At 36.0% G+C, this 25469-nt stretch overlaps 1 protein-coding gene across 2 annotated transcripts in view; it reads right to left on the reverse strand.

The window, feature by feature from the left end:
* The window catches only part of zfhx3b (zinc finger homeobox 3b), a 248199-nt gene extending 225021 nt beyond the window's left edge, over positions 1-23178 (reverse strand). Inside the window, exon 1 of one of the 2 annotated variants that reach the window (NM_001365188.1) lies at positions 22765-23178. The gene's annotated coding sequence lies outside the window, so the exon portion shown is untranslated. Of the gene's footprint in view, positions 1-13189; positions 13290-22764 lie in introns of those variants that run through there. The other variant, XM_087258661.1, reaches the window with a different exon arrangement.
* Between the last annotated feature and the right edge of the window lie 2291 nt (positions 23179-25469).

Genomic DNA, 25469 nt, shown 5'->3' on the forward strand with positions numbered 1-25469 from the left:
CAAACCAGCTAAAACCAGCTTGGGTGACCAGCTAAAACCAGCCTGACCAGCTTTTTTTCAGTAGGGGAGTGAGGGGGGGGGGGGCAAACTTTAGTATTATATGAAATATAATATACTTCCTCTCAGTGTTTTCATATTAGCACTACTCACATTGTATATGAGAGACACATAACACAGTTGTTTACAGTAGATTATTAGCATGATGTTAGCATGTGCTATATTAAAAGTATGAGGGTAAAAAACAAACAAACTTTTGGTACAATTAGCCAGTTTTAAATGATCAGTACTGACTGAAATGTTTACTTATCTTTATTATTAACCATGTAATCTTATAATATAATATAATATAATATAATATAATATAATATAATATAATATAATATAATATAATATAATATAATATAATATAATTTAATATAATATAATATAATTATAAGTTTCCCTGTACAAGGTTGTGGCTGGAAGGGCATCTGCTTGTAAAACATATGCTGGATAAGTTTACGATTCATTACGCTGTGACAACCCCTGATAAATAAGGGACTAAGCTGGGGGAAAATTAATGAATTAATAATATAATAAGAAGTAACAGAGGTACATATTAGTTTAGATGTGAGATTCTCTGAATATTTTCTTGGGCAAAGGTAGCCTCAGAGTCAAGAAAAAGTTTGAGATTACTGGCAACACTTCACTTGACACTTAATCATATTTCACAGATCTTGTCGCAATGCATTTTGGGATTGACTTATGAAGAATACAGTGACGGGGTTTTTTAATCTGGCTGAAAGAAGTATCTTAAAAGGCAGGATAATGTTGCTGTCTACCTTTTTGGAACAGCTGTCACATTGGCAGTGAGTCTATGATTGATCCCTTAGAATGCAGTATAGAAAGGCTCAAAAAGATGAGTTTTGTTCAAACTACTTTTTTAAAATGAGTTGAAACAACACAATTTCTTGAGATTTTCAGGGGGCAACTTAATTGTTTTATGTTCAATCCACTTCAATTTGTGAACTTAAGGGATTTGTGTTGGGACAACATAACTGAATTGTGTGAAACCCTGCAATTTTACAGCATAGGTTGTGGAGTAATTGTCTCTCAAGTATACAAGCTATCAAGGATAACTAAACAGGCACAACAACTAATTAGTTTTTAAGCTGAAACAAGTTCTTAAGGATGAGTTGGTTGGAGAAAGAGCTGAAAAGCAGACCACGAATCTTATCCTGCTGATTTATCTTCCCAGAGGTCAAACGCAAACTCCAAAACTCTGAGATCTGGCTAGTCTCAAATACTGTCAAAATCCATTTCCTCCACCTCAAACCATTTCTGCTCAAAATGGAGGTATGGCCTGCCCTCAATGTCTGTCTTGGAAAGTTGCCTGCGTCTGCCATAATTCCATCAGCACTAATTGCTTCCAGCACCGTTGTCATTTCGGCAAGAGAGGGACACTTTTCAATCAACAAATGCCTGTCCTTTCTGACGCATGGTTTATTTGAGATCTGGTGCGGCGTGTAAACATTTGGACCAGGATAATTAGTACACAGGTGATAAATTCATAACAAATGTTAACGGAGGCACCTAAAAAAATATTTAGCCAAATAAATGCGCTGTCTGGTTGGTAAACCCCACTCTTTATCATGAAATATTGTGTTGTTACATCTCTGTCTCTGAGGCCATGGTCTTTAGCCTCCTAGTTAGAGCAACCAACTCCTATGCGGAGAATCGCTGGTGGTGTAGGACCGGAGGGGTTGCATTGGTGCCGTGACCCGGATGGGAGTGGGGTTAAGGGTGTGAGTGTAATAGAGGGCAGCTAGTAAGTGCCTCACACCTCTGACCTCTAAAGGTGGTCTACCGACAGACTGTAGAGGTTGGTCTTCAGTCTCCGTGTTAGAGCAACCGACTCCCAACTGACTCCCATGCAGAGAGTCATTGGTTCGATCCCAGCTCGGAGCAGGTTGGGTGGTGTAGGAACGGCAGGGTTATACCCTTTCTAGGCCTACTTGACTGCAAGTAAGCAAGTGTGGCCTTGTTCTCTGGCAGGGATAATGTAAAATTGAGTAAATAAAAGACCACCCCTGGCCACAGTCAGTGCAAGCCACTGCCTCTGAAAGTTAATATTTCCCTCGTAAATTTGCATGCGATTAAAATAGCTGACCTACATGGATTTTGAGCACCACGAGTAATTAGTTACAGCATCCTTTGTAAGGTTTCATCAATTTCACATGGTTTAAGCGGACAACAACTGCATATTTTCCTTGAAGGAATGGCAAGTTGGGCTAACTCGAAGAACCAGAAGAGTTCAACTAACTGCAATGTCTACAAGCAACAGTGGTGACCAATCAGTGGGAACACACTTTATAGTTGCCTGAATGGTCCAGTTTGGTGTCTAATCTTGCTCCTTGAGGGCAGATGTAAATTTGAGCTCCTATAAACATACCTTCAAGATTCTAGTGAGTCTGAAGATTAGCTGGTCAAGGTGTGTTTAATTATTGTTGAAGCTAAACTATGCAGGACACCCCGGCCTAGATAGACAGATCATCAGCTTAGGTGTCATTTACACTAATGTGTTTTTGTTTTAAAATGCATAAGTTTGTTATGGTTACGCCGGGTGTCCTCCGTCATCTTCGACCTGCAGAGTGTTTTGGAAATGCTGGTGTTCTGTTTCAGTATGAACGGACTAAAATGCAGACATTTGAAAACTATTGCAATAGCTCCTTGACTTGTGCCCTGATTCATCAAGCTTCACTTATATGTACACTACCTGACAAAAGTCCACAAGTCTTGTCGTCAATCCCATTTGTATAAGCAACGAATAATAACTTCTAGTTGATCATTTGGAAAAGTGGCAGAAGGTACATTTTTCAGAAGAATCGTCTGTTGAACTGCATCCCAATCCTCACAAATACTGCAGAATACCTATTGGAACCAACATGGACCCAAGATTCTCACAGAAATCAGTAAAGTTTAGCAAAGGAAAGTCAATGTTTGGGGTTACAATGAGTATGGGGGCATGCAAGAGATCTGCAGAGTGGATGAAACATCAACAGCCTGAGATATCAAGACATTTGTGCTGCCCATTACATTACAAACCACAGGAGAGGGCTAGTTCTTCAGCAGGATAGCGCTCCTTCTTATACTTCAGCCTCCACATTAAAGTTCCTTTAAAGCAAAGTAGGTCAAGGTGCTCCATGATTGGCCAGCTCAGTCACCAGACATGAAAATTATTGAGCATGTCTGGGGTAGAATTTAAGCCTGATTTATACTTCTGCGTCAAGTGACCGGCGTAACCCACGGTGCATGCAACGTGCGTGGCTGTGCATTTATACTTCTGCGCACTGTCTCTGTTGGTCTGCATTAACACTTCCGAAACGCTAGTTGGCAGTGAGGTGTAAATGCTCCTCTGTGTCGAGCTGTTAGCTGCTTTTTTGCTTTTGCTGAACACTTCCGGGATGTACAAGTGGCTCAAACTTGCTCATTTTAAGGCAGGAACCGGCGGACATGCAACAACTTTAACTATGAGGTAAACACAAAACAAAACTTTCCATCCAGAGCTCCTTCACAGGACTCCATGCTTGTAAACAATTGCTCGCGCCATTCGTGCGGCTCTCGGTCCCGCCCAGACTCGTCAGCGCTACCAAGCCGACCAATCACTGCGCTTGCGCTACGCGTTGTTGCGACGTGTAGTTATATTTTTTTTGAGAGGCGACGCCGATGGCCACGGCAAAGGGCTATGCGTCAGTGCCGTAGCATACGCCGGTGTTTGACGCAGAAGTATAAATCAGCCTTAAGGAGGAGGCATTAAAGATGAATCCAAAAATCTTGATGAACTGCAAGAACACTTTCTTAGCCATTCCAGATGACTTCATTAATAAGTAGTCATTGTTAAGATGTATGGACGCAATCCTCCAAGCTCACAGGAGTCATGCACAATATCAATTCTTTTTCCTCTGTACCATGACCTTACTGTCCTAATTCAATAATTAAAAGGCATGACCATATTTATTTTGGTAGAATAAGCTTAATCTAGAGGCCTTTGCTTTTCATATTAGCCTCTTCTGATCCCAAATGATCAACTAGAAGTCAAGTTATTATTTGTTGTTCCTAAAACTTGGATAGGCCAAGACTTGTCAGGTAATGTACATAAGACTCAAGGCAAGGGGTAGACTGCAATATGGCTGCAAAATATGTGCACGTTTAGTGCGCATAAATAATCACATATCATGTGTTCTATGCTGTATAGCATCAACAAACGGAGCATTTTCATTCTGTAACACTGTTTTAATAGTACCTTAGATTCCTGTTGATAGACTCAATTTCAGCCTTAAAGATCATCTCAATCTCGATAGTAAGTGCCGACAGACAACGTGTAAAATTCCAGCCATCATATTATAAACCAACCTGACCGCCCTAAACAACTATACCCAAGTGTACCCAGGGTTTTTGGGTCCACAACAAGAAATGAGGAACTGTAGCTGCCTTGCGATTCTTGTCTCCATCAAGCCTTGGAGTCAATTCCAAACAAGCAGACCCCCCTCGACGTTGAGGAGGAGTGTCAATAAGGGGCTAATAAAGAAAGACAATGAGTAAACAAGTAGGGCAAGTCTACCCCAGCTTGTAGGACCTCCCTTCCTCTCTCCGAGCTGGCACGCACTCAATGGGATCTGCTGTAATTAGTCTCACCAATGCTTGTTTAGCATTTGCATATAAATGCTCTCGCTGGCAAGTGCTAAACACACCATCGCGAGCCGTGCCCATAACAGACGGTGACCACACCTCCGGACCCTCCAGGAGAGGGGAAAGAGGTCCCAGGGGGCCCTCCGCAGACACAAGCCCACTCTGCGGCTGTCCTCCCCCGTGCCCGTTTGCCTTCAACAGGTTGGCACCCATCTGCTAGCAGCGAGGGGCCACGGCTTGGCCTGCTCTCAGTTCCTGTTTCGAAAGGAGATTGTGAAAGATGGTAGCCAGGCTTCCTGTTTCTCTGCTTATGTCATGAGAGCGTTTCGACCCCATGGAACCAGCCCTGACAAAAACAGGCAGGAGTGCTCTCAGGAAGCTTTAATACGTTTTCTTCTCAGACTGCGATAGCATGAGTGCCCCAACCGACGAAGCCAAGAAATAAAAATAACACGAAAACCTTTCCCCCTGTAACTGCTCTGTGATCACCTCATCTAGCCTTGGGATGGCTGCTATTGTTCTCTTTCTGTACAACATGCAACAATTCTTTCCTTTCCACAAGCCTCCCTGCTTCTCCCTCTCTCTCTCTCTCTCCCTTTCAGTTTCCTCCGTGTCTCCAGCAGTTGTTATGACAGATCGATTCATAAAAACCGAGCGGAGGAAGGAAGTGATGAAACGAGTGTCTGTGCACCCTCCACCCCTCCGTCCCATACACTGTAAACACAATGAAAGTCACCAACAGGAGATGCCCACACCAGAAAGGAGATAAGCTACAGAACACTCAAAACACACACACACACACACACACACACACACACACACACACACACAGCTGGCCCTTCCTAGTGGAGTCTTAGTTAATATTCTTAATGGAGTAACAATTGTGAGAAGTATCGCAACCTTTCTCTGACGTTTCTCCTATGAAAGATAGAATTACAGACAATTGTTCGCATATAGTAAAAGCAAACAATTCATGTTTCTGAACAGATCTGATGACATCCTGATAAAACCTTGGACATTTACATCTCGATGTGACATTTTTCACATCTTTTCTGTTATTCTGGAAAACTAGCATCGTACTCTTTTCTCAGCGGAAACATCTGAGGAGCAGGAGACTTAAAGAGGCCCTATTATGGGATTTTAAAAATGACCTTCTATGTAGTGTGTAACACAGCTCTAAATGAACTGAAATATCCAGCTAAGGCTTAAATCTGAAAGTGCACCGTGTTTAAAACTATTGGTTTATTTATAAAAGAGTCAACTCATAGTGCTTCAAATGAATCATCTTGATAATGATGTGTGGTGCTTTGTTTACATATTAAATCTATTTAACTTATCCAGCATAAGTTTTACACAGCGGATCCCCTTCCAGCTGCAACCCATCACTGGGAAACATCCATACACACTCAAACCCTCATTTAAATCACCTATAGCGCATGACTAAACTCAGAAATGCCAACTGACCCAGCCAGAACACGAACCAGTGACCTTCTTGCTGTGAGGTAACAGTGCTAACCCCTGAGCATGTCTCTCCATTTACTCCATTGCTTTTTTTTTAAGTGTTTTATATTTCAACACTTTTAATCAAACATTTGCCCCGAAGTTCTAAATAAAGTCAGAAATATGAGCAAACACTGTATAAAATGCTGGATTCCACACAATTCCTTTGTGTCATCCCAATGTAAATGGATTCATTTAATGGTTTTTTACAATTTTAAGTTGGTTGAACTTAAAACAATTTTGCTGACCCAACAAAAACTCAAGAATTGTGTTGTTTGAGCTCATTTTAAATAAGGATTTTTGCTATATATATATAGAAGAAAAATATTATCAGACATACTGTGAAAATTCCCTTGCTCTGTTAAACATAATTTAGGAAATATTTAAAAAAGAAAGAAAAATTATACTGTATATATATATATATATATATACAGTTGAAGTCAGAATTATTAGCCCCCCTTTCAATTTTTCTTTCTTTTTTAAATATTTCCTAAATTATGTTTAACAGAGCAAGGGAATTTCCACAGTATGTCTGATAATATTTTTTCTTCTAGAGAAAGTCGTATTTGTTTTATTTCAGCTCGAATAAAAGCAGTTTTTTATCTTTTTTTTAAACATTTTAGTTCAAAATTATTCTACAAACTATCGTTATACAATAACTTGCCAATAAATTACCCTAACCTGTCTAATTAACCTAATTAACTTAGTTAGGCCTTTAAATTTCACTTTTAGCTGTATAGAAGGGTCTTGAAAAAATATCTAGTAAAATATTATTTACTGTAATCATGGCAAAGATCAATTAAATTGCTTATTAGAGATGACTTATTAAATCTATTATGTTTAGAAATGCTGAAAAAAATTATCTGTTAAACAGAAATTTGTGAAAAACAAATAAACAAGGGGGCTAATAATTCAGGGGAGCTAATATTTCAGTGGGCTAATAATTCATATATATATATATATATATATATATATATATATATATATATATATATATATATATATATATATATATATATATATATACATCCTTTGAATCTGAGAAAAAGTTCACTCTAACCTGTATTTTAAATAAAAATGTAATGATTAAAATAATAGATATCCATTTAAACACCCCTATAACAGTTCATACCACTGTGAATGTATAATTGCGCCAAAAATGCAGGGTTCCACATAATTCATACATGTTGTCCCAACAAAAATCAATTAAGCTAACTCAACACTTTTTACAAGTTTATCTGGATTGAACATAAAAAATTAAGTTGTCCCAATGAAATCTCAATAATTGTGTTGTTTCAGATCATTTTAAAGAAGTCGTTTTTTGAGTGATCTATGCCAGAGAAAAAAGGTCTCTCAGCAGTATTTAGAGCACCAAAAAAAGTTCACCGTAACCGTATTTAGACACTGTAAGAGTTCACAAGGCTGTTTTCTCATAAAATAGGTGTTAGTTTCTACATATACCCTTCAAATAAAGTCAAATTAGATGTCTAGTTTGACCTAAAGTAAGCCAAAATAGCTAAACATGTCAGAATACACTAAATAGCCCATCCCACAAAACACTGAAACTTAAATACGTTTTATTCATAAATAAGATATAATTTAAATGAATACATAAACTTGATTCGCTGAAGCATGTATTACACAAACTAACTTGACCCCTCCGATCGTCAATGTATAATTTGCACACTTGATATAACCCAGCACTATTTGTATATACTGTATGTGATTTGGACTCCAGTCAAATTCTGACGCCCTGTCACACGAGTGTCATATTCCCTGGCAGCGTGTCTGTCATTACCAGCTTGAAACATTAATATGTACGTGGCACTGAACAAATTAGCTTTCCATGTTTATTTCCAGCAACCGCAAGCCACTGTGTTCCTCAACTAGTATCATCCAGTCTACCTTTAAACAGCCAACAGGTTCAACTGCAGTGAGACAAACAGAGAGGGAGAATGTTATCTCGCTTATGCGTAAAGTTACAAACTCATCACACAAAAAAAAAAAAAAAAAATGAGGACAGGAAAAAAGGAACAAAAGACTGGCACTTGACAAAGTAACTGATCCATAAATGTTTCATGTGAGCGCCAAGCCTGTCTTTCACCTCTGCCTGACCCCCTACACTCCTCTCTCTTTTTCTTTCTGCTGCAGCTCCTGCTCATTTGCTGTCCGGTTCGTTCACTCAGCTTTCAAGAAAAAAAGTTTAAACATTAATAAATATAATAATAATATAAGAATATATACTATTTAGAGAGTATAAGAAGTGGCAAAAAATTTGTTTCTCAAGCAACAACACAATACAAGTGTTATTCTTATCATTATTATTATTATTATTATTATTATTATTATTATCATGACTATTATTAATATTATTCCTATTATTATTATTATTACTACTATTATTATTAATAATAATATTACTACTACTACTACTAATAATAATAATAATATTATTATTATTATGATTATAATAACTATTATTATTATTATTATTATTATTACACCTAATATAAATAATAATAATAATAATAATAACTTATAATAACTTATAATTACTACTATTTATTATTATTATTATTATTATTATTATAATTATTATTATTATTATTATTATATTATTATTATTACTATTATTATTATTATCATTAATTGATCAACATATTTTTATTTTCAAATACCTTTTTACATGTATTATTATTATTATTATTATTATTATTATTATTATTATTATTATTATAACTACTACTACAACTAGTAGAAGCAGTAGTAGTAGTAGTAGTAGTAGTACTTCTAATAATAAAGGTATAATTACAATTACATTATAATTATAACTACTATTTATTATTATTATTATTATTATTATTATTATTAACATTTTATCAACTTATCTCTATATATTTTTATACCTTTTTACATGTTGTAATATTATTATTATTATTATTACAACTTTTATTATTATTATTATTATTATTATTATTATTATTATTATTATTATTATTTTGCATTATATATTTTTTACATATTTTTTTTTATTTTGTACATACCTAACATTTGTGTGTGCATTGTGGGACTGCATGTCCCCAGAAGTATAACAAACCAGTAAATAAAAAATCACAAACAATGAATGAAGTATTTTGAAAATGTAAAAATGCAAATGGTTTTTGCTGAGGGTTTGGGGTAGAGAATATACAGTCTATACAGTATAAAAAGTCATTACATATATCAGAAGTCCCCATAAAGATAGCTTTATAAGTGTGTGTAGTATGTATATGTGTGTCTACCTCGCATTTCTTACATCGTGGGGACCCAATGCCAGTACATTTTGGCCTCATGGTGAAATGTTTTGGTCTCCATGAGAAAAAAATGGCTTTATAAATGACAGAAAATTAAGTAATTTGGAAATGTAAATGCTAAGGGTTTGGGGTAGAGATTATAAAGTTTATCCAGTATAAAAATCACTACCTCAATGAGAAGTCCCCATAAAGATAGCTTTATAAGAGTGTGTGTGTGTGTATATGTGGATCTACCTTGCAGTTCTTAAATTCTAGGGACCCAATGTCCCCAGAAGTATAGTAATACCAGTAAAGTTTGACCTCATGGTGACATATTATGGTCTCCATGAACAAAACGGCTCATAAAATCACAAACAATGCAGCATTTTGAAAATGTAAAAATGTAGATTGTTTTCTGTGAGGGTTTAGGGTAGAGAATATACAGTCTATACAGCATAAAAAGTCAATACGTATATAAGAAGTCCCCATAAAGATAGCTTTATAAGTGTGTGTGTGTATATGTGTGTCTACCTTGCATTTCTTACATCGTTGGGACCCAATGTCCCCAGAAGTATAGCAATACAAGTAAATTTTGCCCTCATGGTGACATTTTTTGGGCACAAAGACAAAAACGGCTCATAAAATGGCACACAATGACGTGATGTAATAATGCAGATTGTTACCCCTGAGGGTCAGGGTAGAGAATATACAGTCTATCCATTATAAAAATCATTACATCTATGAGAAGTCCCTATAAAGATAGCTGAACAAGTGTATGTGTGTGTATGTGTAGCGGATGAGTAGCCAGACGCCTGTCCTCTGACGGACACACTCCAACAGCGCGACTTCACTCAGGCCTGATTTAATTGTGGTCCTATGTAACACTTAATAGAGAGCGCAGTGCACCTGGCAAAAACAAGTTACACCCAAGAGGGGGGTGGAGGGGTGTCCAACAGTACCAATTAAACACCTCAGCCAATGAGCTGACCTCTCACAGGACTCCTCGCGCTGATAAACCAATCACACCGTACCTCTCATGTCTCATTAAATACCTATGTGATAGGAAGGCGACAAGAAGAGACAGCTTTTTTTTTTCCAGCCCACATTTAATTATAATGTCTGGGAGGAAAAGAATTCTAAAGAAGTAAACAATCATCATTACTACTGAAAACAACACTGCTTATTCTGAGCGCCCGAGACACAGACACTGATATTTGCGCGCTGCTGTCATATTTATTTCTTTTAATAATAATAAAAAGGAGCATACGGCTTATTTACAACGTGTAAATAAGCTGCTAATACAATGTAAAAGTGCTCAAATTAAAAGCCTGAACAAAACAGCGGACTGAGTAAATGTAGAAATGTGCATTTTAGTAGTTTGAAAATAATAAATAGTGATTCGAACGGATTCAGCTCGGATTCTTGAATTTGTTTCCTCATGGAAGTATTTGAAATGGCGCCAAAATGGCTGCCATCAGTGATGGATGTGATCTGTCTGCACACACTCTACCAGACACCGGCCTTGATCCACACGCACACACACGCTTACTGTAATGTATAAAGCTCCATTATACAACATATGAGCACGTACGATGCTTACATACAGAAATGTCATCATGTTCTTTTTTAATTGAGTAAAATTTAAATTCAATTTAATTATGAATGATGCTTAAATGCATTAATATATCACGCTTTTTTAAATTAATACACATTTAACCACGATATGATCGTTAATTATGTTTTTATAAATCTAAAAACTGCCATATGAAATACATGATGACTTATGATGCTTAAATACAGAAATGTATTGTTTTTCTTACAATTGAGCAAAATTATAATTAAATAAAAATATAAATGATGTTTAACTGCATACAGTAAATATCATGTTTTGTTTTTTAATTTCAGAAATATTAAATTAAAAATAGGAATGATGATTAAAAGCATGAATATTATGTTGTTTTTTTCTTAATTGAGTAAAATTATAATTAAATAAAAATATAAATGATGCTTAAATACATAAACATCATGCATTATTTCAGTAGAATTATAATTAAATAAAAATGATGCTTTAATGCACAAAAATTATGTTTTTTCTCAACTAAGTAAAATTCTAATTAAAATTTATTATAATTGATGCTTAAATGCATAAATATCAATGTTTTTTCTTTTCAATTGAGCAAAATTATAATTAAAGTAAATTTATAAATGATGCTTAAAAGCATAAATATCAGGTTTTTTTCTTAATTGAGGAAAATTATAATCAAAATAATTTTTTAATGTTGGTTAAATGCATAAAAACCATGTTTTGCTTTTGATTTCAGTAAAAGTATAATTAAATAAAGGTGAAAATGATGCCTAAATGCATAAACATCATGTTTTTTTTCTTAATTGAGTTAAATTATTATTAAAATAAATAATTTATGATGCTTAAATGCATATCATATTTGGTTTTTAATTGAAATTATAATTAAATAAAATATAAATGATGCTTTGATGCATAAATGTCATGTTTATTTGCTCAACAAAGTAAAATTATATTTAAAATTAATTATAATTGATGCTTAAATGCATAAATATCATGCTCTTCTTTTCAAATTAGTAAACTTATCATTAAAAATAAATAATAAATGATGTTTAACTGCTTAAATATTATCTTTTGTTTTTAATTTCAGTACAATTATAATTAAATTAAAATAGAAATTATGCTTTGAAGCATAAATACCATGTTTATCTTTTCAACATGATTAAAAAAGAATTTAAATTAATTTTTAATGTTGCTTAAATGCAAAAAAACATGTTTTGCTTTTAATTTCAGTAAAATTATAACTAAATAATCGTAGAAATGATGCTTGAATGCATAAACATCATGTTTTTTTTTCTTAATAGAGTAAAATTATAATTAACATAAATAATTTATCATGCTTAAATGCACAAATATCATTTTTTTTATTTCAGTACAGTTATAATTAAATAAAAAAAATGATGCTTTATCACATAAATATCATGTTTTACTTTTCAACTGGGTAAACTTATAATGAAATAATAATACAAATTATGTTTTAATGCATAAACATCATGTTTTGTTTCTCAATTGAGTAAACTTATAGAATAATTAAATAATATATACAATTTAAAATAAAAATTCCGGATAAATGTAGTGCTGTTCAGTGTCCTTTAAAACTATTCACAGTTTAATAAAGATAATAATAACATGAGTGTAATTATTAAAATTAGGAAAAGCAAAGAGAACGAGAGAACGCAAGACAAAAAAATACATACAAAGTTTCCCAAAAAATAAAAAGTCACACTTGTAAACAGGTGTAACATGCATGGGTTTAAATCCTGCACACATGTGTGTATGTGTGTAGGAGAGGTTAAAGCCCAAAGGAGAGGTGCTGTTAGAGGGACTGGAGCCCGTAGCACTTAGGGGCCATTTTATTGCTTTTGCTGTGGTCAAGTGAGGAGCAGCGAGCTCAATTCCAGCACAACAATGACAAAGAGGGCCGTCGAGACAAAGGGGTATCTCTTTGCCTCTTAACCCCTTCAGCGCTAAACACACACACACACACAGACACGATACTAAACCCTCGTGCAGAAACACACACGTGTAAACACTCGAACGGATGTGGCACAGATTGGAATAGCCGCTCCGTTTCAGACCAAACTAATGGATTCAAGAATCAGACCGACCTATCGGGTGCCGCTAGGCCTCAACGCCACAAAGACACAATCGAATGACTCTACTTTACCTTTATTTCCTCTCATCCTCGCTCTCTCTCCGCTCCTCCTCTCCCAGTGCACCATGGGGGACCCGTATGGGCTGCTGCACATTTGCAAATGAATCACGCTTTTTGTTTGAGCTTTTTTTTCCCTTCTCCAAACACGGAAAAAGGGAGAGAGGAGGGCGATAGAGAGAGAGAGAGAGAGAGAGAGAGAGAGAGAGAGAGAGAGCGTGAGGGGGGCTCCTGCCATCGCTCTTTTCTTTTCTGCTGTCTTTAATCCTGAGGAGGATAAGCTGTGCCGTACACAGAGAGGAAGTGCCATCGGCCTGTCGGGCTTCACCCGTTCACACTCAGCATTCCTGCAGCCCTCACACAGTGCACACACACACACATGCATACATGCTGTCCATCACTCACATGCACAGAAACGGCCTGTGTTACTGACAGCGCATGCAGCTGAAAATGATCTAAGCGCTCGCCGATTTGTCACTCAAATAAAAAAAACATAGGCTGCATGTTCTCTTAAAGTCTATTTTGGTGTCCAACAGCACAACTGTGGTTGGAATTTGAAACTAGACATAAGGATAACACTAATAATAGTAATAAGAAAAAACTGTGAGAAATGCAACAAATGACTGCATTGTGTGATATAACCCACCGCCAAATCCAAATCGAGAGAGAGAGAGAGAGCATGATGCAGCGACTCTCCTCGACCGATGCACACACACACACTCAATCCAGGTCTGTTTTCATGTCATGGTGCTAATCTAGCCGAGGCTACTATCACATGGCGTGCTAAGCGTAAAATGTACTGGAAAAAATGACATCTGCAGACGCTCTCAGGGCCCCGATCAGCCTGACTGATCAACTCCACAGCACAAATCTACTTCTCACTCAAGGACAATCCACAAGCCATATTACCATCACATCATAAACACAACCACGATTAGAATAGTCAAACATTATGTCTGCGTTTGTATATTGTATATATTGTATATTGTTTATATATATATATATATATATATATATATATATATATATATATATATATATATATATATATATATATATATATATATATATATATATATGTTGTATATATCTCTTGTATTGTATTGTATTTGTTTATTTGTTATTTTATTTATTTTTTTGTTATTTTATATATATATATATATATATATATATATATATATATATATATATATATATATATATATATATATATATATATATATATATATATATATATCCGTAATTTTACAGGTTTTTTTTCTGGCAGAGGCAATTACGGTTGTTAAATTACAGAAATTTGTCGCAAAATTACACCCGCTAAATTACATAAATTAACCGTAAAATTACAGCCGTTAAATTACAGAAATTTACAGAAAAATTACAACCGTTAAATTACAGAAATGTACCCTAAAATAGCAGACGTTAAATTACAGAAATATACCAGAAATTTAAATTTAAGAAAATTTCAGTAATTTAACATCCATTATGCTACGGTAAATTTCTGTCATTTAACGGCCGTTATTTTTCCGTTTTTTTTTTCGGGACCCCAGTGGCCGAAAAAAAAAAGTTCAATTGCAAATTTTTTTACAGTGTATATAATATATATATATATATTAGGGCTAGGCCAATAAACAATATTATATCAAATCGCGATAAAATGTATGTCAATAAACAATTATAAGCTCTAGACTTTTACATTAATTTAAAAGTCAATCACATATTAGAAATGTGCAACAATGAGAATCTAAAGTCTGTTGATATTAAAGATGAATTTTCGACCACCGAAAATTTATCGGCTGAAAATATGTTATGCCATTCAATGGTGAGGCTTCAGTCATTGTTGGGGTACTCTTTTAAATATGGAAGCATTTACAACTGATAACGAAATATATATTGTCATCATTCAATATGGAAAATAATTATCGAGATTGCATTTTTGCCATATAGTCCAGCCCTAATGTGTATATATATATATACAGTTGAAGTCAGAATTGTTAGCCCCCCTGAATTTATAGCCCTGTTTATTTTTTCCCTGTTTATTTATGTTTAGCGGAGAGAAGATTTTCTCAGCACATTTCTAAACATAATAGTTTTAATAACTCATTTCTAATAACTGATTTATTTTATCTTTGCCATGATGACTGTAAATAATATTTTACTAGATATTTTTCAAGACACTTCTATACAGCTTAAAGTGACATTTAAAGGCTTAACTAGGTTAATTAGGTTACCTAGGCAGGTTGTGGTAATTAGGCAAGTTATTGAATAACAATGGTTTGTTCTGTAGACTGTCGAAAACAAATATAGCTTAAAGAGGCTAATAATTTTGACCTAAAATGCTTTCAAAAAAATTGAAAACTGCTTTTATTCTCACCGAAATAAAACTAAATAGACTTTCTTCAGACGAAAAAAATATTATCAGACATACTGTGAAAATGTCCTTGCTCTGTGAAACATCATTTCGGAAATATTAAAAAAAAATATCAAGGGTAAATATATATATAAATATATAAATAACTGTATTTATGTGAGAAATTAAAATTAAAATCTTTTGGGGGAAAACTGGATGACTGTGTGTATATGTATACACATTAATATAATAATAATGCATATATTACATATTTGGTTGTGTTTTATAATTATTTGTAATATTTTAATTGTCTACAGAGGACTTTTCATTTGAAAATGACACTTGTAAGGGACTTGCATGCATGCACTTAAAATAAATGCACACACTTACTGTATGAAATGTGTGAAAGGAAACAGAAAATGGTATAAAAGAGGGAATCAGACTGAGAGAGAGAGAGAGAGAGAGAGAGAGAGAGAGAGAGAGAGAGAGAGGGAGAGAGAGGAGGCACAGAACGGGTCAAAGCCACAGGCCACAGGACCTCACGCTTTGTTTCTGCGTGGAGAGAAAGGCGACCTGGGCTGCCAGTGTCTGTGTGTCCTCCATGTTTTATGCATTCTGTCTCTTTGTGATGATAAGCGACAGCGCGGAGGGCCGGACGCTGGGCTCCGGGGTACATCGAAAAGGAGGAGGGGAGGGGAGCAGGTCCATCTCTGTGGCAGAGAACCAGGAACTGCCTTTCGAAACTGTCCGGCTGAACTGTTATTACCCACTTCAACCACAGCCTCCATAACACAGCCGCCTGTGCTACTATCACCCTCACAAACACACACGACACGCATGGGGGCGTACAACTGCAAAACACCCTGAGATAACATCTGCTTTTGGATCATATTATATATTTATGCAAATGTTCAATCTCCAGTTACTATTTGACCGTTTCACTGTACACACACACACACAAGAAATGGCATTCTGTTGTCTAGTCTTTCATAAATTAGCCATTTTGCTTCGCATGAGTTTGTGAAATGCAGCCATTGTGTGTCCTCATGACATTAGCTGTGAATGACGAATGCTGAGAGCAACGTCTGTCTCTCAAAATATTCCCTGACGACGGAAAATGTGCAAAAGCAGCTTCTCGCAATAAAAGAGGAATTCCTGTCCTCGATGCTCGTTCCACACACACACACACACATACATACAGTGCTCAGCGTATACAAGTACACCCTTCACTAATCTAGCTTTTAAAAAGGAAGCTATACAAAATTATATTTGTGCATATGCATTAGATTAGTCAAATATGGAGCTTATCTAACAAAATAACTTACGATAACGGTCCACAACAAACTAGTACACACAAATTTGTCTGTTAGAAAAATATTAAATACAAATTTTAAAAAGAGGAAAAATCAAATGGAAAAATTGAGTTGAAATTTTCCAGGTTGTAATTTTTTTTTGCAATATTTTGCTTGAATTTAATTGTATTGTCTTTCAATTTTTAAAGACACTCGGTGACTAAAATATTATTTTAATAAATATATCTGTTTAATAACTCTATTTTGTTTAAACACACCAAAATACATTGCCTATATTCACTAAGAAATGGATAATAATATTCATTTTTAAAATGTGGTTTACTCATATATGCTAAGCACTGTATATATATATATATATATATATATATATATATATATATATATATATATATATATATATACACACACACACACACACACACACACACACACACACATACATATATATATACATATTTATATATATATATATATTTATATATATATATATATATATATATATATATATATATATATATATATATATATATATATATATATATATATATATATATATATGTACATTTGTTGTATAACTGCTGCATTTCTTGTGTTTTTTCACGCGTAACTCCTTGTTCCAGATTACTTTTGCAAATAATTATAAACATTCCTTATTTCCAGTATATATACAAACATACACACACACACACATATACACTCTTTGTCATTTTCAGGGCTGCCCCCCAGTCTATAAACAGCTCTAAATCACGTGAAGACTTCTGCTTCTTTCTCTGTTTTCAGTCGTTCCTTTTTTTCCTTTGGATGGAAAACTACTTTATTTAGCAGTCTGGATAATGTGCATCAGTGTGTGTGTGCACAACAGAAATGATCTTGACAACTGCAGAAATAAAGTGTGTAAGGAAAGCTATTTAAAAATATATATTTCTGTTTTTATAAGTACTTCATATCATACACATATCATCAGAAATAAGTACTTTTCGAAAAGTACAAATTTGTACCTAAAAGGTCAATGTTAATACCTCAAGGGTACATATTAGTACCTAAAAATTGTACATCTTTGTACTTTTCAGGTACTAATATGTACCCTTGAGGTATTAATATGGACCTTTTAGGTGCAAATTTGTACTTTTTGAAAAGGTACCACCCTAGTGACAGATCGCATATCCTTATTTCTGAGTGTATCTCTTATAATTTTTTTAAATCTGCATGCAGTTAGAATATTCATTACAGGCAACCTCACACACACACACTCTCTCTCTACACCATAAATCTCCACCAAAATGATTTGGAGACAGTTAACATGATAACATATTGCGAAACAGCAAGCCACAGACAGTTCTGCCAACTTCGCTGTGAACAAATAAAAGAAAACAGCAGAAAAAGAGAGAGGAGGGGGAAAAAGAGGAAGCAGCGAGGAGCAGTCAATGCAACCGTCTGAAAGGTGAAACCTTGGCTTGAGCTGAGCTTGTGGTAAAAGCTAAGTTTACACAGGTAAACAGCGTACCTAACTATCCCTGAACCCCACACACACACATATACACACAGACCATCCTCCCCTCCCACACTCATTCTGCCCCCAGTGCGTGGTTTAATGATAACACTGACACGTACGCCATTGTCCTCCCCCTCATTATGGGACGACTGGAAGAACTGGTCCTGACTGCACAGGCTTGCATATTCAAAACCATCATGTGTAATCAGACCCAGTGCTCCTGCTAACCTAATTTACACACACACACACACACACACAATCCAAGCCCTACAGCAAATGGAGGTGGCTGGGCTTTCTCTGCGCGCCTCCTCGGCACAACTGGATTAATGGAAAACTCGTGACAGAGATCGGCTCCTCTCCACACACACACACACACATTTGCACACGCCGCATTCACCTTCACATTGTGTTTTCAACGTTTATATACACCAATGAGGACAAAACATATACAAACTTTTTAAATATATATATATATATATATATATATATATATATATATATATATATATATATATATATATATATATATCAAGTTAAAGAATTCAATCTGATAAAACTAGTTTATTAATATTTAAATATTATTGTATTGTAATATTTTATTGACATTTTAAATCAAGCACTATAACATAAATATTACATTTAATGAATAATGTATTTTAATATTATGATAATGATTAAAATGAATGCTTATAACATTATTTTTTTTATTATTATTATTTTTATTTTTTTATTAATATTCAGCATAGTCATAGGCGGCCTGTCATTGGTGTTGACCCAAAGAGGGCCCTCTACCACTGAGGACATCACTGAGGCTTTCCCTAAGGGTGTCAGCAAGAGAGAGAGAGAAAGAGAGAGAGAGAATAGGGAGGGGTAAAGAGGAAAGCACAGTCTCCCCCTGCCCTATATCTCCACAACGATATCCATACACACTCACACACACACACACCACTCGGCAAGCCGTCTCGTCATAGCAGCATCCTTATTCATATGCCATACATTACCAGGACAAGTACACTTGGCAATATATACAATCACTTTCATGAGAGAAAGAAAAGAGAAATCAAGCCACAGGAGACAAAAAAGAGAGAAAAACAGCTAATCTAGTGCTGAAGCAGCAATTTTACCAAACAACAGTATCATATGAACAGCATGGACATCTTGAAAATTGCAGTCAAACAACATCACGAAAAAATAAAGCATAAGAAAATAGTAATAATAATAATAATGTTATAAATGCTCATAAATTAATCGTAACAATTACACATTCATATATATATATATATATATATATATATATATATATATATATTTATTTATTTATTTATTTAATATATAATACAATTAATAACATACTGTAATTAGAAGCAACATGAAGACTATCACTTTACTCTCTGAACAATTTAAAATGCTTATATAACCCAACGTCATGTTAAAAATGTAGCTAAATTAAACGTACGATAATCTGACATGTTTAAAAATCAAACATAACACTCTGGGTTCTGTGTTCTTACACATGTCAAAAACGGTAGACGGTAAGAAGTTTATTATTTCAAACCCCCTCTCAAATTGTCTATTTGAAATCACGGACAAGCAAGCGCCTGTCTATATCTTTCGGTAGTTTTGAGAAAAGCCAGAAAGAATGTCAAGACAATGCTAACGTCCTGCCAAACCACAACGCAAACATATGCACAACTCTGTCAGACATTTTCTGTGTAACCCTGCGAATATCCGTACAGTTACAACAGCCCATCGAGCACACAAATCTGTTCAGAGTCTATAATAGGAACGACTCGAGCACATGCAACGCCACACGGTTTATACACTCCTTGCATGTGGACGCGAGTGCTACATGTTTAAGTGTTTCATGACCGGGTGAAACACAAAAGGCAAGACAGACAACAAATATTGCAACAATATGACTTCCTAGGAATGATTCAACTGCCATCAAAATCATTGTCCGCAAAAGGATTAGCCCTGAATAGCCTATCCATGAGTTTTTGAAGAGTGAGTGAGATGGCAAAGACCTTGCCTGCTGTCTTTGTTTTGTGATGGTGAAAGCCAGAGCACCGAGAGAGGGAGAAAGAGAGAGAGGGAAAGGATAAGGGTGAGCTGGAGTGAGAGAGAGTCCATGCACAGCATCTGAATTATACTATATATCCTTTTTGCGTGACGCTTGTAATTATTGCCACCCCTCTACCAGGGAGCCGAGAGACATTAAACCCCTGACTTATCTGTCCTTTTCCTCCCTCCCTCCCTCATTCTCTTTCCTAAAAACAGAGAAGCTTGCTTGCCCACTTTGCCCGCTTTTAAATAGCTAAAAAATATCGAAATACAAAAACAAAAGCGCACAACTGGGCTGAAAATTCCCCCTCACACACGGTTGTTTTCCCAATTCTGTTGTAATAATTCTTGCCTAAAAACAAAGCCTATGCTGATACTACAGATCTTAACCTAAACAAGTGTGTGTCATCCTTATACGTTAGCTTCTGGTTCCTCTTGTTACGACACGTCGGAAAGGATAAAAAGGTCTTGGGATTCGTGTTTTTCTGACCTCTTCCCTGATTTCTTCGATATGGCCCGTGGCTATTTGACCCCGTCTATCCTCTCAACTCTCTTTGCATGCATGCCTTCCTTCATGAGTATTCTCCCTCTCTCGTTCTCCAATGAAAAATAAAAATACATAAACTAAAGACTAATCGGGTGTAAAATCAAACACGCTTTCATTCCGGCCGCTCCTTTGTTGATCAAACTTGAGGTACATTTTTATAGTCCTGCTAACCCCCTCAATCTGGTTGTATTGTTTGCGTGACCCCACAACATAACCCAACCCCACTCTTTTCCCACTCTTTGCTGGCTTGGTAATGTTGGGTTTTTCCCTTCTCTTTCTTTTTTATCTTTCTTCCACTCACTCGGTGACCCCTGCTCCCTTGTTTCTTGCCGTCTGACCCCAAGTCTCTCAACCTCCCCCTCTCTTTCTTCCCCAACCCTGCACATCCATGAGGAGCTCGCAAACAGTCAGTCAGCTCTGGGTCTGTCTGTCCTTCCATTGCATCTCTTCTGTTTTCTCGTTTTCTATCTGACTGTGGGCTACATTGTGTCATTGTTATGGATCCACATTTCCGCCTGTTCTCATGCGTATACCGTGGAAGGACTATCTCTATAGCTTTTCGTTGATGTCAGCTTTTAGGTCCCCATCTCTCACTCTCCTTTTTTTTAAATTCATCCTACACCTGTGGTCTTCATTAAGTTCTAGCTTAATTAAAATGTGAGCTGTTTGTGGGGCAAATTCCCCTCAAGTAGCTTACAAGCTAGTTCTAGCTAAGTTGTTAGCTTTGTTTATAATTTGAAAACTATTTTTCGTCATATGCTTTTCTCCCTCAGGAGAAAGCATACGCAAGTTGTAAAATACAACGCCGATTTCGCTATCAAAGTCTTTGTTGTCGAAATAGCATTTCACTGCATGGTTTTGATTTTTATATTCAGAAACTCGCGCCGTATGCGTGGGTTTCTTGTTTTAAGGCATTCGCCGTATAATCGCTGTGTGTGTCGCGCGGCTCTGCGGGCTCTGTGAGCTCCGGCTGATCCGCTCCTGAGACCCGGGGCTCCGTCTCTATACCAAACACACTCCCCTAAACACTCACACACACTTCACACAAACACACATGCCAATCGACTTGCATGTGACTCCGGCTGGGAAGCGGCAAAGAACAACTTTAACGTCGCATGGAACGAAAAATAAACCGAGAAAGTGACAGGAGCGAGGAAAAAGTAGAGGAACTGAAATGCACAGCAAAGGGCGGAGAAATCCACACTAGAAAGGACTCGAAAAGTAACGATGGGCGCATTGTTGAGGATTTCTGCTCGCTAAATGAGCGAGGAAATGAAAGTAGAAGACGAACGAGCATATCGGTGTAAAAATGGAAAAGCGGGGCGACGCTTCCCGCTCAGCGGACGCAGACGGACTCGCAGGCTGGACTAAGACGCTCCTCTCCCGGCTACGATCGCGCAGCGCTCCCGCTGCTCTCCCACAGACCCTCGCGCATCGACACCCTCTCAAAAAACCCTTTCTTGACACTGCTCGGTCCCATTGTGACCCGTGTGAACACGCGAACGTGCAGAAGTGTGTTTTAAATCCAACTGTTTGGAAAAAGGAATCGCTGTCTTGCCCTTTTCTTTTCTTCCAGTCATGAGAAGAGCGAGGACGAAGCCAGATGTAAACACAGGTAACGATACTAATAAAACGACAGTAAATAAAGCAACTTGCATGAAAATAACTTGCGATCGCCTGTTCTTTACCCTGCTAGGAGAATAAGCAAAGCCGGGGCTGCTACGGCGAAATCCCGAAAGCCATCGCTTTAGTCTGTTATTGAAACTAAAGAGAATCGTAACGCTAAGAGAGAGACAGAAAGAAAGAGAAAGCAAAGTTACAACTTACAATGTTTGGCTGCCGCTTTGAGATCCTTGCTTTTTAATCCAGTATTGAGACGCTTTGGCTAAAGATCCCATCAAGGCAGTCCCTTTTGGTCAGTTTGCGTTTAGGATGATGGTAAAAGAAAGATCATTGTTGTTGCGGAGAGTAAAAAACGGACTATTAGTTGTAAAGGCAATATAAAAATAATTTGGATGCAAAGCAGGCGATGAGTCTTGTGTTAGAGGGAGAGAGGAAGAGGTGAAAGTGAGATCTGATGATTGAAAAGAAAAAAACTCTTTGGATCTTTATTCCTGCTAATTAGTTTCCTGCAAAAAATGGCTGTGATTAATTCAGTGCGCATGTGCTTCATTACACAGGCACGACGGGAAGGGCTAATTAGCCACCTTCTGGATCAATAAGATTCAGCAGAGAGCCGAGGAGAGAGAGAGGGAGGAGGGAGATAGAGGAGGGAGGGAGGGATGGATGGATAGATGGAGAACGAGAAAGAGGAAAGTAGTGATCGGGAATTGAAAATATGGAATTAAGTACAGCACAAAGTAAGAGTTGGATGAGAAGGAAGAAACTGAAAGTTAATAGCGGAGAGGCGCGCGCGCAGACCCCGCCGCGCAGTGTGTTTTCGCGCTCGTCTTTTACGCTCGCGAGACGCTATACTTTTAGATTTACAAATCAAAACGTGGATGTTTGTGAAATGCGATAGCGCACTTTATATCTCCCAAGCATTAGCTTTAGAGCGCTTACAAACCCCGATAAGCTCGACGCACTGTCCGTGCGCGTCTTATTTAATAAAAATAACAGGATTAACACTGTTTACATTTCTTTTTCTTTTAGTTTATATGCTACACTGAAGGAAAATTCACTTCTTGTGGACATTAGCCCTGCATGTAAAGCTTTATTATTGTAATTCTTAAATAAGCAATGTCTGAGTACAAATATATATTTTAGTGTGCATGCACAAATCTGTTTCATTGTGAGAAACAAACTTATAAATATGCTTAAAATAGTGCTCTGTAAAAAGTAGACTAGTAACAGCTGGTATATATATATATATTTAAAAATACTTTATTTTATTATTTTTTTTTAATCTCACTGATGACCTAAACTACCAAAACACTGTGCAGTCTTAAGATTTAAAGCATTATGTCTGTATTTTTTACACTTGTTATTTTTTGAAGTCATCAAATGTTGCTTAAAATGGCACGTACTATTCATGTAACACCACATTAGTTAAATCGTTATAAAGTATAATCATGTTTAAGCGTAATAAATGAAATATGTATTTTATCTATCGCAATATCATCTCAGTATTTACAGCCTGTATTTACGCTCCCGGTCTGTCCCATCGTGCTTTATGTTAATATGAGTGCATGAGGAGAAATCAAGACACTGCCACCGAATGCGAGGGAAAAAACAGTGCAAAAACTAGACAGCGCAAAAACCTCCACTTTCCTCTTTTTAGCTTTTCTGCACAGCCTGATACAATTCCTGTCAGAGTAAAACACAATGTATCCTAAGTTATATACAGTATATGCTTTATTCAAATGCAGACGGTGGTGAACATTAAACGATAAGAGATGCTTCTTCTGATATTAGATTTGAGACTCGATACAAAAGTTGAAGCAAAAAGCAATGTGTAGATTTGACGCCTTTAAAAAATATATTATTTGACCATAAGAAATTCTGTTTCTGTTCCTCTCTCTCTCGCACACACACTCACATACACACAAACACACACTCTCACACAGAGGAGGTGAAGATAGGGAGAGAGTGCAATGCAAAAATCTGAAGTTCCTTAATCAACAATCTATTCCTCGGTTTTAGTTTTGATGTTTGGTAGTTTATGCATGTTATAGCATGACTTTAAACACACAAATCCATCGTTTTTAATGATATCATAATATATTTAACAGAGCATTTGAACAGATGTAATGCTTATTCAGTTGGAAATTAAAATAGCATATAAATCACTCTTTAGATACACGATAAAATAAGCGACAATAAAATTAGCTACATGTTATGTTTATTTGAACAAAAAAATAATTCTCGATAAGTAGTGTAACTTTCAAGCGCGTGCGTTCAAAGAGGTGACATTTGATCAATAGTAACAACTGTAGTATAGATCGGTGGGTTTCTCCACAGGTTTGCTTTTTTCACTTTGCCCCAAAACAATTCTCCTTCTCTTGGTGGTCACTTAAAACGCCTTCTTCCCGAATCAAAAGCGTGTATCCCAGTTCCGACCTTTGAGCCCAGGCCAGTGTCTTTTCTCATGATAATTCCATTGTTGATTCTCACTAAAGAAATGACAATTCCTCTTTCTCTCAATGACTACTTTGACTATTGACAACTATAAGGGGCTCTAATCTTGCCAAATACAGCTAACCTGTTTTTATCGATTGCATAATGACTATTGGAAAATGATCATATGTTGTGTTGTGTTTATTTTTCTCTCCGATGTTTTTCCTCTTCTTTTGGTTATACAACGAAATCCACACATCATGTGTTTTAGGTATCGGCGAGGAATTCCGTGCTGTCTTATTTGCTGCATTGTGAATCGTATTGTTTATTTATTGTTTTATTATTATTTTTAATAAGACTTATGTGTATTGTGTGCTGTCAAATTATGACTGATTGATGTGTGCATTACTTAAGGAATCATTTAAAATGGTATAGAATAATAATTCTAATAATTATCATCACATGAAATCTGCTGT

The sequence above is a fragment of the Danio rerio genome, chromosome 7, assembly GCF_052040795.2.
Source record: "Danio rerio strain M-AB ecotype USA chromosome 7, GRCz13ab, whole genome shotgun sequence".
Lineage (NCBI taxonomy): Eukaryota > Metazoa > Chordata > Actinopteri > Cypriniformes > Danionidae > Danio > Danio rerio.